The sequence below is a fragment of the Aythya ferina genome, assembly GCF_964211825.1.
Source record: "Aythya ferina genome assembly, chromosome: Z".
Classification (NCBI taxonomy): Eukaryota; Metazoa; Chordata; class Aves; order Anseriformes; family Anatidae; genus Aythya; species Aythya ferina.
The window spans coordinates 68,871,899-68,886,610 of NC_140299.1; the positions used below are offsets into that span (position 1 = coordinate 68,871,899).

At 44.0% G+C, this 14,712-nt stretch overlaps 1 protein-coding gene across 1 annotated transcript in view; it reads right to left on the reverse strand.

The window, feature by feature from the left end:
- The window catches only part of ACO1 (aconitase 1), a 35,884-nt gene extending 27,201 nt beyond the window's left edge, over positions 1 to 8,683 (reverse strand). Inside the window, exon 1 of the mRNA XM_084504048.1 lies at positions 8,554 to 8,683. The gene's annotated coding sequence lies outside the window, so the exon portion shown is untranslated. The remainder of the gene's footprint in view (positions 1 to 8,553) is intronic.
- Positions 8,684 to 14,712: the final 6,029 nt, after the last annotated feature.

The window sequence follows — 14,712 nt, forward strand, 5'->3', positions numbered from 1 at the left end:
AAGGGCAGTTGAAGATAGGAAACTCTGGGGTGTTCGCTGAGAGATGCAGCAGATCTTCATTATGACCGTAATGAGGCCACTGTATTCACTTTGCATATTCTCCTGTAAGTATAAATTGCATCAGCAACATTTCTCTTTTAAGTCAGTGTCTTGTCAAACCTGTGTGAGCTCAAGACCCTACGATGGAGACTTTATTGACTTGTTAGCGTTTTTGCCATCATCAGTTAGTTGAACAAAAAAACCAGGCTGGAGGTCACCAAGGCCTAAACACGTGCTCTCTTCTCTGGCTGACTGGCCAAAAAGGCGCGAGGAAGCAACACTTTGCAGGTTGACTCCAGCAGCAAAACCTTGAGTAATCACTGCAGTGGATACAGATTAACTCGTGATTGCAGCACAGAGTATTTATCCAGGCTGTGCAGACACTGAAAGGTAAATACGCAAGCAGGTTAGCCAGCACCTGTCGGCAGAGGGCTGGCAGGGCCACGCACCTTGTGCATGGCCGCAGCTGAGCGGCCACCCCACAGAAAGCACTCGATCTCCTGCCCTGGATGGCGTGGAGGCCACATCTGGAAGGGGATTCCTCACGACAGCCCTCAGGATGAGGGGTGCACGAACCCAGGGGCTTCAGGGTAACAGGCACAAGTAACCCGCACGAGCTGCACTGCTGAAGAAGAAAGCCTCAGCTTTCTTCTTCAACCTGGTCCCCTTCCTCCACCTTCGTGCAGATCTGGACACAGGGAAAGGAGCAAGGGGAGCTCTGAGGTGTGACACAACAAGGAGGATTAAACAAATGAGAAAGGAAAAGTATCACGAGCCAGGAGACCTCCACGATACCAGTGACTGAGGCAAAAGCTGTCAAGTTTCCAGCTGCCCTGCAGAATCCATGTCTTCGTGAGCACATGCTAAAAGTTGAACTTGGAGTAAGGATGTTTAGTTTCTAGGCATTAGTAGTGAAAATCTGCCATTTTGCAGCATGGCAAATTTCACATTCTTCACTGAGGTGTTTTTCTGAAGTCGTTGACACTCCTTTCTTTATACATTCCCCTCCAAATACCATCTGCCAAGACGCATATTCCCATTACTTGAACCTTTCCAAAGGGTTGCATGACTCGTGTAAAATGTACCAGGTAAACAGTAGCCTTACTTTAGCCCTCCCTGTGCTTGCTAATACAATTCCACCAGCACTGGCAATTAGGGTTCACATTAATGCTGTTTGGTCATCCTTTAATCCGAAGTCCCCAACTATCAGTGTCACATACTCAGCTTGTCCTATCGATGTCGATGCTCAGCGCTGTGCTGACCCCCTCCATCTCCTGCTGGAGATTATCTAGAATTTACCCACAGTCTGCACATCAGCTCACCACAGAAAAGTCTGGGTTTTGGCTTTCCTGTTGTTCTGGCTTTCCCAGCTCCAGCTCTCTCTCTCTCCCCCACAGAAGCGAAAGTGCAGGATTCCTAGCATCAGCATGGAAACCATGAATACCAAGAGGGGCAAATTTATTTGGACTAGGTCATAGCTTTCCAAATATAAAAAGGGAAACTGTTTTTCATGCATGTAACATTTGCCCTTCAGAGCAGAGAACAAACTCTGGGCTAAAACAGCTGTTCCACACTGTATCCGTGGATATGACACAGCAGGGTTCAAATCTCTCCAGCAACAAAATCTTGTATTGTGATACTCTAACAAAGCAATCACGCTAGCAAAATATGTGTACGGTAACATTCCTCACGCCATCTGCACTGAGTAGGTCAGTACACTCAGCATTTACCATCAGTGCTCAGACACTCACTTGCAAGAAAAGACCGGGACAAATATGCCCATGGGCTGTATTGTGCACGCGGACCTCTGTGGCAGCCTGAAGACCGTGTGGCTGGATGATCGTCACATACAAAATACACACAGTCCCAAAGGGACTGGAAGGAAAAGGTATCTGTATCCTCCCATCTGTTTCTTTTCTTCAGAGTTAATCAACTAAATCAAATACGTTAAAGGGATGACAAAGTCTCACGTGGATCCTCAAAAATCCTCAAAAAAAAGATAGAGACATGCAACTTAATTTCACTTTTTTTCTTAAGAAAATTCACATGGGATTTAAACACATTTTGTGTGTGTTTTCACACTTTTAGTTTATTGATTTAACTTTTCTGACAACATAAACCCAGTACTAGTTGCATCACAACACCAACTGGAAAAGGACTAAGCTCCGGATACTGGGGAATTAATTAAAGCACGTTCTCAATTGATTGTGGATCCTGGATTCTGCTTCAGAGCCCTTTAAAAGCAGCAGCACAGCCTGGAACAATCTCAACAAGCTGAAACATGAGTGAAACAGATGTAATTGAAAAAGCATCCTGCAGTTTTGCACTTGCAGAAGTTATCTCACCCAGACTGCAGGGAAGGAAGAGGTGCAGTACTTATAGAAGAGAACCTGATGACAGATTCCACTTTAAATACCACCTTAGCATACTATTCTACTCTTTTTAGATCTGCAGAAGAGGCTGAAATTAAAAGTGAATATAGCTAATCAGACTAAAAGGAACGATCTCTGCACCACTAAAATATTTGTATATACATGTTGAAACATAACCGCTCTTACTTTCATTTGTTGAACGAGATTAATACCAGGAACCACATTGTTCTGATTTTCTGGGGGTCTCAAGGGAGACACTTATCTCTCGCTATCCAGAATACAAGAAAACCTTAGCATATGTAGTATTTTTATGCTGAAAAAGATGTTAATAGCAACTCGTGCTCTTTTGTATTACACGAGTGTCAACAAAAGACTCTTGCAGAGTAATAATCACTTATTACTGAAGTGCCTGAAGACCAACCAAGCACACAGATTTATTTTGTTTGACCTGCAGAAAGAAAAGAAAAATCCCTGGATGAGGGAACTTCTGTCTAAACTTCAGACCATAAAGTCTGAATGCAGGCACATAACAGGCACGGTCAGGAACAAGTCTATGCCACCACTGTCTCTTTTAATTCATCTTTGGTTTCTTGGTTGTTGTCTTACAAATTATGCAAAGGTGCCTCCATTATTAGCAGGCAGGGATCACTTGCAACATCTACTCATAAAATTGAACATCTAGTGGCTTGACACCTGAAGCAGACTTTTCCCTGGACAGCAGGTTCATTCTCTCTCCCTGCTGGGAAGAACAACAGCACAGAATCTGCAAAGGAGCAATTTAACTTGGGCATCCACTGGAAGTGGTTACACTCAGCAAACACAGAGATTGAAGGCTTAGACCTGCAGGTATGACAGGTGTCTGTGAAGAAACATCCAACTGAAAACTGGAAAAAGGAGGGTGTGTGAGCGGGCAGCACTGCTATGATAAAAGTCCTTGCCTGATGATAGGAAAAAGGCAGAAGACCTATGGATCACTCACAGCCTTGCTTGGAAACACAGCACTTACCACCTGTGCTGAACCTGACCACTTCTCTGCCATCTTCAGTTGTGATCATCATCCTCCTCTTGCCCCCACAAGTTATTATTTCCTTTAGTTTTGTCTACTCAACAATTGACATGTTGTATGTATGCATGCATGTTTGTATAAAAAATCTCAGGGGAGCTGCCACAGAGCAATACACTACTGAACTGTAAATCCATCACAATATTGAGCATGCAGTTTCTGTCATTACTGAGAACTACATACAGCTACAGAGCACTTCTGAAACTTGGGGTTATTGCTCCGTTCCCCAGCAGAAAATGAGCGTCTACAATTTGCAGAGCTCTACTCATGTTTTCACATTCTGCTTAGCAATGGGTCTTAATTAAAAATGTTGATGACTTCATTTATTTCAGTTTACGAAAGTTTCAGATCTCTTAGCCACGAACCAAGATTTGGAAGGTAGCAGGAAATGTCTATGCTTGTGGCAGGGGTTGGAACTGGATGGTCTTTAAGGTCCCTTCCAACCCAAACCATTCTGTGATTCTAAGATCTGTTAGCAGGTCCATCAGGTAGGAAGTTCTGTCCTGTTGGAATTGCAACATGCCCTGCATAAACACCTACCTTAGTTGAAAATGCCCATGCTAAGCATGCTGACAGAAATCTATGTGTTTGATATGGAAAGGCAGCTTCTCCAGCATGAGTCAGGTGTCTGCAGTAATAATTCTTTGGCAAATAAATCCATCCGTAATTCAAGACAGTTTAGAAAAAAAAGTTAACACAGATATTTGTGTGGTAGAAAAAAAAATATTTGAAATATAAAGTTGCTGAAGGAAAATGTTTCTGCTATCTTGGCATGTATTGAAAAAATAAATAAAAAGCCCCTGGCACTTGGATTAAGTTCAACACCAGTACACCACTATTGGAACAAGCAGCGTCTTGTTTTATAATGTATCTAGCTATAATTACATTTGAATGCACCCAGAACAGATGAGTACAGCTACAGCTGCAATAAACACAGGTTTCTTGTTTTGATTAAAAGAAGCTCTTACTATTTAACATTTGCTCTACCTGTGACAGATAAGGCCGCTATATAAGAAGCACAGAGCGCAGCACTGATGTAAACTGTCTGCGATGAGATGTCAGTGCTACCAGAGACCTGAGAAAAGAGCATCTTTGTGTTTCTCTCTTCCACAGAGAAGTCCACAGTTACATAGATCCTTAAAGAGAAGTCCACTAGCAATTTGACAGCTGAGCAAGTATTTTCATGGTATAAACCACTTCATTATTGTGCACTGGAAGAAAATCCAGCAATATGTAAAGGATTTTTTTTTATTTATTTTATTTTAACTCTCTACACAAGCTTTCAGGGAACCCTTTTCGTCTTGAAGGCTCAAAAGGAACTTTGTACTGGAACACAAATGGGACCTTGGATTACTGACTTTACTGCTTGCTCCTAATGCCTAAACCTTTGACTGCAACACTAAAATACATACTTACTCAAAACCACAATGTGCTGTACTTCAAGCGCATTGGAAAGTCTGCTAATTGCATATCCCTATAATCTACATAATTCTCAGGCTATCATAAGCATTCTGAGAATTTCATGTCGTTAACAGCGCTGTAGCGCATTTGCAGGAACTGAAAATTTAGTTCAGAGATCATGCTTGCGAAATCAAGGCTTTGGGTTTTGCAGAAACTCCAGCTCCAAGTGAGCTGTAAGTTTAAATGAGCGCTCAGTTTCAAGATGCGGATAATAAGCTCAACCCCAAGTCATCCCTCCGGAAAGCCAAATGCTACCTCCTCCTCCCTCACTTGGCAGAAAGCTAGTTCACTTTCTGCTCAAGGGGCTGTTGAAACACCTCTCTTGCGTGCATCTCACCAGCTTTTGATGACCCAGACAAGCACACATATCTAGTATCCTCAGACAGCCTCTGGAATGTGATCTAACCTTACAGTTAAAAAAAAAAAAAAACCCAGATCCTAATTAAGCAGGCATAAGTGTTAAGGGAGCGCTGTGTCAGCAGACTCACCAGTGAGTGTCCTAGTTAAAAGTAGAGACTTTTTTTTTTCCTGCAGGAAAACAAGCAGTATTACATGTAATGACACAAGGAAGCCTATCTGGAGGCTACTGCTGAAAAATAAAGCCTTGATTTATTTTTTTTTTCCCCTGAAAGAGTAATGTTGAACTTTAACCTACTTCCTACCTCTGTACAAACTTGCTGCTCATTTCCCCTGTTAGCAGTCTTAGACTATACATTAATAAATATGCAGCATGGACTAGTTTTAACAAAGAGCCAGCTTTCAGTGTTAGGAAAAAAAAATACAGGGGAACACGCAGGAACACGTTCCCACCAACAAGCTAACATGGAAGCACTGCAAGAAGGCTGGAAATACAGTGTTGTAAGCATGTACAAATGCTTGGTCTGAAATTTGGTTTCAATTTCAGTATGCAGGATTAAAAGACATATTACTGGTCTGTTTGTTTCAAAAGGCTCGTGTGAAAGTTGGAAGGATGACTGCAGAAGCGCATGGGAAGTGGAAGCTAAATGAGAGTAATGTGAATCAGCCCTCTTCTACTTGCCCCACTAGCAACATATCAGCCCTGTAAACTGCCGTTTCTGCTCCCCTAGGACTCCTTCTGTGCAACTCTGACCTGTTCCAGAGCCATCAAAAATATGTAGGTGGAAGGAGTCCTTTCAGGATGAAGAACTGATGAAAGAATTATTATTACTGTTGTGAAATAAGTCTGGCATCATGGTGTTTTTCCCCTAATTTTCAGGCCTTTGCACTCTGGAAATACTGGAAGATAATCTTCTCACAATAAAAGCTGCTGCCTAGAATCTCAGCAGCTATTCTACTGTTCATGTAGATGAATCAATCCAACCTTCAAAATGCCTTGCTTTCAGTCTGCAAGCAGAACAACTCGGTATCTGATAACATTTCATCAATTCCAACCAGCTGTTACCAGAGCTTACTAGCCAAGCTCCCAGGGGAATAAAATTAAGTTTCCATCAAACATTGTTTTAATTCAAATGACTTTTTCAGAACAGTTTTCTGTAAAAAGGCTAGGGAAAAACAAAACAAAACACCCTATTTCACAAGCTTCTGGAGTCCTGACCCTAAAATTGCGGGATGTCCCAATTCCTGTGAGGACGTGCCAAATATCCAGAGGAAATCTTCTGAGCTAACCACTCCCCAGGCCAACACTGAAAGCAAGAACCCTGAAAAATTCTTACCTCCTATTCACACAAACAGGACAAATTGGGAAAAAAAAAAAAAAAAAAAAAGAAGACGACGACTCATCTTTACCTCCTCACTGTTTCAAAAGAAGGAAAGGGACCACTCTTCAGTTCAGACCCTTCCAGTGATCTGAAGTGGACTGTTACTGGAGTGAGGAAGAAAACTTCCAGCTATTGTGTGGCAAAAGCCTGCAGGGAGAGTCTGTGCTGAAAAATACTAGCCAAAGAGATTTGCTGCTGTTCTTACTATTTAAATATTAGTAATATTTATTCTGTGGTTTTCTGCAATCATTGTGAAAGCTCGTCCACAATTACAATAAAAACTTCATTAAAAATATCAGAGTGGGATTGTATCATTCATTGGTTGGTATTCCATTCAAGGGAACCAGGAGAGGAGGAAAGCACCAAATTACAAGTGTCATGCGACTGGAAATAGTTTGAAAGACCTACAACCTTTGGTTCAGCACTAATCTGCTATACTCATACATACTTTGTAAAGCATCCCTATAGCTAAGTGCCCAGACTCCCTCACACACTGAAATGCTCCAGGGGAACTGTCTTTATTTTACAATGTCCAGGATCAGTAAAGTACTGACAATTTTCCAAATAACTCCTCAAACACACCACAAATCCTGGAGGGCATAAGAGTCAGCTGCACTTCCTACCCTATGCACATTAAATTCTTCCTATGTCCTTTGAAGAAGTTAACAATCCCCAGAAGTTTATTAGGACATTCTGATGGAGCACAATTGCTTTTAAGCAAAGCAGTACTAAATAAACATTCCAGTGTTAATATTTTTCTCTAGGGTGGTCTTCCTTTACTGCAGTATTGTGGATTGATAATGAGCCAGTCTGAACAATAGCAACACACTGGAGTGCTCAGAGATACTAATTCAATTCCAAGTTTTGGGTAAGAGAATCCTCTGTTTTAGTCCAAGTTTCCTGCTGATACTAAAGCATACTGAAGGCCAGATCTCTACATCTTTCCCCCTTTTCGCACCTACACTAGCTTCAGAGGTGGAAGCTAAATATCAAAGTACAACCTGCAGTTAATAAATAAGAGAGAGCCGCGGCGGTGTTATGAAACACAGCAATACACCGCAGAGATATGGAGGGACTAATCTGGACGTATACCTAATCCACAGCCCAGAACACTGCACCTCCACGGCCACGCTGCCCGGCCAGGCTGGGCAACGCGAATACCTGCCTCTGAGCTCCCACCTCACGGCTGCTGTGGGGCACCTGTGCCTGCACAACCTCACCTTCACACCGGGTGAACCCCGCTCCTCCCGGCCTCTAAAGCTTTGCCTCCATCCTTTCTGCGTCCTGCGGGTTTGGGAAGGGTTTATTTTATTTCCACTGCACAGCCGTGTGCTCCGTATCCGCGCCACGCACCCTCCCGCAGCATTTCGGTACCGCTGAAAACGCGAGGAGGCTAGGCCAGCGTTATTCCAACAGACAAAATAACAATAATAATAATAATAACAATAATAATAATAATAATAATAAATCACCAAACAGCTACAGCAGGACGAGGGCAGGGCAGCCTCGCCTCTCCCCCTCCTTCCCCCCAAACCCTCCTCTCAGCGCTGCCACCACAGCAGCTGCCGGCGGCTCCGCGCTGCAGGCGGGCAGGCCCCCGGGCACCCTTCCTCACCCCACAGCACCCCGGGGACCCTCCACAGCCCCCCCAGCACCCCGGGGACCCTCCTGGGACCCTCCTCGGACCCTCCTCGGACCCTCCTGGGACCCTCCTCAGCCCCCCTCAGCCCCGCCGCAGCCGCCCGGGTGCCCCCGAGCCGCCCGCCCGCCGCCATGCCCCGCACCCGGCCGGGAGAGGGGGCGCCTCGGCGGCGGGGGAGGCGGCTTCCAGCAGGGCCGAAGGAGGGCACGGCGACCCCCCGCCGAGCCCTGCACTCACCGGGGAGCCAGCAGGAACCCAGCGGCGCTGCCCCGCTGCCGGCCTGCGGAGGGACAGGGCAGGGGCAGGGGCAGGGGCAGGGGCAGGGGCGGGCCGGCTCCGCCCCGCCGCCCTCAAGGCCGGGCATGGCGGCCCCGGCTTCCCGCCTCCCCGCCCGGCATGGCGGCGGGGCGAGCCGGCCTGCCCCTGCCTCAGCGGGCCTTTGTCCCCCCCCGCGCCGCGCTGTTACACAAAACCCGTCCGGGATCGATACCGTGACGCCAGTGCTGGAGGGGGTGTCCGGGGACAGAGTGTCCCAGAGGCTGGCACGGCACTGTCACCTCAGCCTGGTGGTGGTGGTGGGGGGGGGGCGTTGCTGCGCGTCCCCCGTCCCCTGACAGAAACGGGGCCCGAATAGCGTCAATTAGAATTCGTCTCATTCTAGGGAAAGCGTTCAATAAAGAAGAACGAATAAATTAAAGTGTATCTAGTCCTAGTGAAAGCATTAGGTAAAGAAAGGGGGAGCTAAAGATCTGCAGGGATCACACAAAAAGGGCGTACTTGTCTCACACATCTCTGAGGGGCGGCTGGGAGAGTAGCGGCTAGCAGACCTGTTGCTTAACCACCAGCAGAAACCGACGGCCACTAATGTTTTTGTAGTTGTTTCTGATGATTTATTTTCCCCTGAAGAAGGTTCACGAGGTGAAGAACAAACAGGGCTTCTTGCTGACACTGCAGGAGAGGAGCGGACCTCAGATGCTGGAGGTGATGCAGAGAGTGAAAATGGAAGCACTTTTCTCTGCTGGAAAAGACTGCAGGAACCTATAAAATGCCCAAGACAGCTTGTCTGGTTGTCTGCCGGTTGCATTTCTGCACGCTGACCTGTGCTGGCAGATCCTCCTGCCTACGCACTGTCCAGCTGGAACATGCAGGCCAGGGAAAATCAGTGGCAGAATCTCAGGGTCCAGCAAAGAAGATACGTAGTTGTCTTGCTATTTTTCCTTCCTTCTTTTGTATTTTAAGTCAATACACTTGGTCTTGATTTAAGTGGCATAATTATGTCCTCTAAGGTCTGTCTGTACTTAAGCCTACTAATCTTGATACTTCTAGATGTCATGTCACCTACAAAATACAGTACTTTAGAGTTATCACTCAAAATCTTTTACAGGTCGGCCTGCTTTATGTTCAGTGTAAGTATCTCGTGGAGTAATATATATTCTCCAACTTCTCTTTTTCTAATCAAATCAGTCTTTAGAACAACTGATTGGCTTTAAGAAATGGTTAACTCAGACATGAAAATGGGCATCCATTCAAACCTTTACTCAAAGAGGTTCAGAAGACTCAGGTTTTTGGAATGAAGTTACCTCTGTAATTTGGTAGTAGAAGGAAAAGGCCAATGACCTCTTCAGGACACCACAAAATAATGATGATTCTGGTAGTAAGAGAAGCTGGAGAATTTCTAAAACCTCTCAGTGATTTCCTTAGAGTTTTAGATGTTGCAGAAGTTGTTTTTGTTGTTGTTTTTTTATTTTTTTTACATGTTTAAGAAATAACAATGACATAATTTCAGTACCTTCCTCTTAGTGGGATAAAGTCTGGGAATAACTCTTTGGGCCACTTCCTTTCAAAGAAGCTGTGATTTTTGTTGTTGCTCCCAACAAAACAGATTTCCAAGACCTGTGTATGTCACTGAGTTTTGAATCATGAACAGAATCCTTCATGCCAATGCAATTGCTGCAAAATCTGATAGGCCTAAGAACTCTTCTGTGAAAAGCAAAGACTAGTAAAATAGCAGGTCAGCAACAGAAATGGAAAATCCATTTGTCAGCTTTAACTTCTGTCAGTGAATATCTGCAAGGCTTGTAATTTCTGTTCTGTCTGGAGGGATGGCACCCAAGGTCCTGCTGTGGGAGGGAGGCTTTCTTAACACAGGAAAAGGCAGCACTGCTGCAGCATCAGCTGCTTGTATCTAAGGACACAGAGGCTGTGTTGGGATTGGAAGATAGGCTCTTCCTTTAAGGATTTATGATAATACTCTCTGAAGGTTATCACAGGTTGGCATTTGCAGTACAGGGTGTTTGAAGCTGTCATTCCCCTCAACAGGACTAGGCTGATAATAATGTGTCTGATGTGTCAGATGATTGCTGTCAGGTTTGTCTCTCTCCAAAGATTGCTGGGAAGTGAGTAGTAGGTTAGAACCATTGTTTATAAGGAAGATATTTACTGAAATGTGTTCTGGGTTTTAAGATCAGATTGCAAAGACCTCCTCCGACATTTGTTGTGGGCAATCATGCACTGTGGTGAATGAGGGCTAAAGTAAGGAAAAAAAAAAAAAAAAAGTAAACAAACAAACAAAAGAAACAAAAACAAACAAACCAAAAACTTACATTCTTCAATTCTTGCACTGAAGATAGACATGAATAGGAGTAACATGCTTTTCTTGCTGCAATCCTGGGCGTCCCAGTTCCCATGACTTCCTGTTTTTTAGGTGTTTTTTTTGTGTGAAATCATTTCACAGCAAATGAGGAGATGAGGAACTGTATGTAAGTTCTTTGCCCTTTTCTCATTTTTGGGGAAATCCAGTTGCAAGACGCTTGGTCTAACTTCAAATTGATTCTAGAGTGATCTCTGAAGTTGTTGACCAAGCAGTGTCCTAGAAACCCAGGGAGCGTGTCATGTTTGTTCAGTTCCTAGCTGTGGATGCCCCATCCCTGGAGGTGCTCGAGTCCAGGCTGGATGGGGCTTTGAGCAACCTGGTCTGGTGGGAGATGTCCCTGCCCATGGCAGGGGGGTTGGAATTAGATGGTGTTCTCCTTCCAACCCAGATCATTCTATGATTCCATGACTTATTGTTACATCTATAAACACATTTCACCCATTCTTATCCCAGCAAGAACTTACAAATATGTGGGATTCCCACGCAGAAGTTTTCAGGTCATTATATCCTATAAAGCCTTAGTGTACAGCACTTAGCAGAATCGTGCACGGTGCTAATCCCCCACACAGACCCAGCTGCTCACTGAGGCTGCAACAATCCTGTGGCTGCTGTCACCTGTCTAAAACTAGGCTAAGGCTGGGGTGAGGGAGACGGTAATTTAGAGCTGCCAGCCTGGAGGATCCAGTGTTTGCCTTTCAAAGCAGTCATCCCAAAGAAGTGTCCGTCAGTAGCACAATCTCCATGTGTCCTCCAGCTGTTCCTGGCTTTCCGTGGTGTAATGAAATGGCCCAGTGAGGTTTGCTCTGGAGCACTGTGTGTCCCCCAGGCAGCACCTACGGGCACATAATATTTCATATTATGTTCTGTGGGCTATAATGTGCATTTTCCAATGAACCTGGCGCTCACTAGAAGTGTTGCACTCCAAGAAGCCATCTGTGAATCAGAGTTTAGGAGCTGCTGAGGGGGGATTTTGCAGGTTATTTTGCAGGGTCAGCATATTTTGATAAATACATTATGATTTGCCTCTGGTTTTAACGCTATTTTTTTAATGCCTTTCTTTAAATGACTCTCCAATTCGCGTAGCTGCAGCAAAGGCTGATTGAATATCGCGGTTTGGCTTCAGTACCAGAACAAAGATTTAACTTCTGCCATCTGCTGGCTAAATGAGGTTTAGCGGAGGCTTGGTGTCTCGCTGCCAGCGAGAGGGCACTGGCCTGGAGTTCAGGTTCTGATTTCACTTCCCAGCTGAAGTTCACACGTGTGGTCTGACGAAGAACCTCCCCACCCCTTCCACTCCCAGCACTCTTGCAACAATATCAAAGCACTTGTCCAGCCCTGGCAGATGAGCTGAAGAAAATGGAGGTGAGAAAGGGGCTAATGTACCCAAAATCAAGCTGCAAATTGAGATTGAGACAAGTAAAATTACTGTCTCCTGACTGCCAGCGCTGTGCTGTCAAAATCAGGCCCTACATACTACTTTTGCAGAATTTCTTCAGAAGTGGAAAATTCCTGATGAGCTTGTAGTCGATGTAAAAAGCATCAGAAAGAAAACCTGTGTGTTCTGTGGAAGTACAAGGGCAGTTCTTGGCCCTATTAAGAGCGATGATACACCCTGCAGGCAATGCAGAACTCTTTGTTGGGCACCAGTGTATTTCCCTGTGTAGCTGGGCTTTAACCCTGGCTAGGTTTTGTAGTTTTGCCTGAAAAGCAGTGGTTTCGTATTCCTCACTGCCATGCCTTTGGTCACTGGTAAACTGAGCAAGCACTACAGCACGATCCTCCCCTCCCCTCCCGTCCCCTCCCAGTTATTTGTAGTTGCCAGGACACAAAGAACTTATTTTATCCCCCAAACCTGACATTTTCCGTCCAACACCATTCTGTCCAAGTAGCTGCTATGTGTAGATAGATAAATGCCATTCAACCATTGAATCATCCCAGAGATATAAATCTTATTAAGCTAGTCTACCCTCTTGCCAGTAAAAAGAACACTGTGGGAGCCATGTCATAAGAAAAGTAAAAGGCCAGGTTTGCTCTTGTGATAGCTTTTTTCTTATTATTCTTATTCTTTCTTTTTCACCACCAGCAAACTGATTAAATTGTCCTGTTTTGGAACATGGCACCTCTACAAATTGGCACTTCCTTAGCCCTAATTCTCTGTAGACTCAGTGGTTTGTAGTGGAACTTGCTGCTAAATCTGGACAGATGTTTGTATTTTCATAAATGTTGTTGTTGTTGTTGATTATTTGCAGCTACGTGGTCAAGCATGCACAGAAGTGTGTTTACAGGATGGATCCCTCAGTATGAGTTTAATCTCAGGCATCTTGTGTTCTGGTAAAGTTCAGCACTTTGGGCAAGTCTTGTAACGAAGGGCACTTTTGGACTTGGGATGTTTGGCTTCAGGACATTTGAGAATGTGGGAATGATGTATGTCACACTAATCTTATCTCCATCCCCTCCAAACAGATACATTAGATGCAGATGTTTGCAGAAATACTGTTTCTGAAACTTTGTCAGGGTTCCTGAAACGCCTTGCACTTGTGTAAAAATAACAATCACTTCCGCTGTTATACTTTAAAACAGAAGGAAAATTATTCTGTCCAAGGACTTACAGCTTGCATGACTGGAAAAAAAAAAAAAAAAAAAAAAAAAAAAAAAAAAAAAAAAACAACTGAGTTTACTGAACAACAACTGAGTTTACTGATGTGTGAGTGGAGTTCTGGGTTACTGGAGCCTTTCCTGGGGAAATAATTTTTGGATATGCAGAAATCTTTACAATTTAATTAATATTCTATCTAGAATAGATTGGCTTTATACTTCTGCTGGGGCCTATTCCACTGAGTTCTCTCTTTTCTAAATCATTTGAATACAGTTTTCTTTTTTCCTAGCTCAAAATTTGGGAGTTACTCCACTTTGATAACTGTGACATTTCTTGTAAGAATAGGAAGGAGAAACAATAGCACTCTTCATGCTTTAATTTACATTTCTGCTGCCATGTGGGAACAGCTTTGTATTTTGGACTTATAAATGACATGCACATACACACCAATTCTTGGTTAGAACCAACTGGTATTTAGCAAACTGCTTACAAGAGCTGAATAATTGTGTGGATTTAGCCTAAGTGTGGGTTAGCTACAAATGTGCCATTTTCACAAGTGAATATAAACACACTAACTTAAAAATAATAATAATAATAAATACTTAAATAATATGCCTTTTCCTCCTAAGAAACAATGGTTTTGAAACATGAGTTACTCCCAAAGTTAGGGAAAAGAAGGAGCATTTGTGTCTGTAGCTGTAGCAATGCAGCTGAAATCGGTGAGGTCTCAAGTACTGTACTGACCACTCTGCTATCCCATGTTGCTGGGCACCTAGGCTTTTCATTAAACGTTTCCTTCTGTATTGCTGAAACCAGCTGAATTGCTGATTCTGCCTTGTGAGTGCCATGAAGCGTTTTGTGAGATAAGATACGGAGCTAATTGTCATTGTTACGCTGAATTGGGTGTAACTGAGATAATCACTACAAGTAGAAGTGATGCCATCACCTCCAATTTCAGAATAATTTCCACTTTGCCGGGAAGGATTAATATAAATCTGTCAGATGAATTAAGTGTCACTGCTGCAGTGCTCTAAATAAACTGGAGGTTTTAAAGCTGCCACTGGTAGAAGGCACGTAAAAGCAGTTTGATATAAAGTGTGAAGCTCTTATGTAGGACACAAGGGTGACTTCAGAATCGTTTGCAATT